Consider the following 2,230-nt stretch of genomic DNA (forward strand, 5'->3'; position numbering starts at 1 on the left):
GAGAATAGACTCTGAAAGAGACTCAGTAAAGGGAGTTGAGGGTGTGTTTGGGCATTGCCTGGATGATTCTAAAAAAAGGATTAGGGAAGTGAGCAAGACATCTGAATTTAATAGTTAAAAAGAGGAGGGGAAAGCAATTCAGCATTTGGGTATATAAGAAATGTATTTGTTCACAAGGTAGAAGGAACTAAGCAACACTGGACTATCATGGGTAAGAAAATAACAATAACGGAAGAAACAATTGTCACCTATTATTATAGCTACAGTATGGCCTTGTATAGAAATGATGTTTACTTGCCCTTGTCATTTGCTGATGAAACTATTATTTACAGTCTGTTACCAGCATTGCTGATTTTCACTGCCTCTGAGAATTAGTGAATTTGACTGTAGTTTAAAAGAATTTACTCAGAATTTAACATGAAGAGTAAAGATATATATATATATATGTGTGTGTATATATATATATATATATACATATATATATATATATATAGAGAGAGAGAGAGAGAGAGAGAGAGAGAGAGAGAGATAAAAGGACAAGACAAGGACGCTTGACCGAGTCTCCAAAGAAATGACCAAGAAGTGACATTTGAAGGAATCAAAGCCTTTTCCAGAGAATTTTCTGGAATTGGGCAAAACATTGATCCTCAGATCAAAGTTTACTCCAATACTGAGTAGTAATAAACAACAAAATAAAAACAATACTCTAGACATTTAAAATAGATGAAAAAGGATTATTCCATGTAATTCTAAAGTGTAAAGTTCCTTATCATGACTTGGAATAGAACAGAAACACGTAGTATCTTTAGATTTATTTGAACAAATTACACAAGTATATATGTAAAATTTAAGATAACCATCAATATAATAGAAACATTATAACAGTTAAATGTGCAGTGAAAAAGGGAACTTAAAAAATATTATTCTAAGAAAAAAACAAGAAAAGAAAAATAAAAGCAAAAAAAAAAGAGAATAACTAGTCAGCTTGAGTTAAAGTAGTAGAAGTAACTGTAAATATATAAGTGAGTATGGTATATGTTAATTTGCAGGTCAGGGGACAGAGTTTCCAAATAGACTTTTAAAAAACATAACAATCTTAGCTTTTAAAAAAATCACAAACAAGTTAAAAATCACAGGGATATTTAAAGTTATACCAGGTAAGTACTAATCAAAACAAAGCTGATGTAGCTATAATAATAGCAGACAAGTTAAAATTTAAGGTGAAATTCAATAATAGTGATAGAAGAAAAATCCACCAAGAAGGTTTAATTATCACAAATTTATATGTACTTACTGATTTAAAATTGAAATATATAAAGCAAAACTTGATGTAATTACAAGGAGAAATTACAAGCCTACAACTGAGATTACACCAGTCTTCTTTCAGAAACCAGTATATGAAGCCAATAAAAATTAGTAAGTATAGTAAATTTAAATAACAAGATTATCAAGATTGATCTAAACAGATTTTTAATAGAACTTTGTATCCAGTAAATAAACTATACATTATTTTTAGGTACTCATGGAGTATTTATAAAAATTACCAACAAATGAGGTTTGACAAAATCTAAAGAAAAATATTATAGATCATATTCTCTAACCATAATTTGATTAAATTAAATCAATAATAAAAATAATACTTGCATTTGAAAACAAAGAGGCAAACATACAAAAGTTTGGAAACTTTAAAATGCACTCAGAAAGATCACCTAGTTCAAGATATACTGCAAACCAAACTCAACTCACTCTCCACTCACTTTATTTCCACCAATCCCTGTAATTTATAAGCCTGACAGTCATAAGATCAGTAAGTCTGCTGTTTTGTATTGCAACATGAGTTGCAGATATCAAAGGGCTATGTTAAAATATGGAGAATGTACTGATTAATTTCTAGAATCAAAGAACTTTTGTAAAAACCAAGATTACTTTTGAGAAATGTGGTAAGAATAAAAACATCCTTTGTATAGTAATAAAAATGTTTTTTAATATGGTTGTAATATTTTGGTAAATGAGTGTTTTAAAGTACATACTGTGGTATCTTTTAATATTAAGTACTGAAATAATACTTATTATAGTGAGATTCCTGGATTATTTTTATCTCCGTCCACTTACACAACTATATTTACCCAATTATAGCTTTCACCCTAAGAATATTTTCTCAAACCCCTGGTCAATCTAACATTTAGGAATAGTCAATTATTGTTTTTATTAAATCATTCTTATGACAATT

This window comes from Pteropus medius, unplaced genomic scaffold (genome assembly GCF_902729225.1).
Source record: "Pteropus medius unplaced genomic scaffold, Ma_sr-lr_union100, whole genome shotgun sequence".
NCBI classification, from domain to species: Eukaryota; Metazoa; Chordata; class Mammalia; order Chiroptera; family Pteropodidae; genus Pteropus; species Pteropus medius.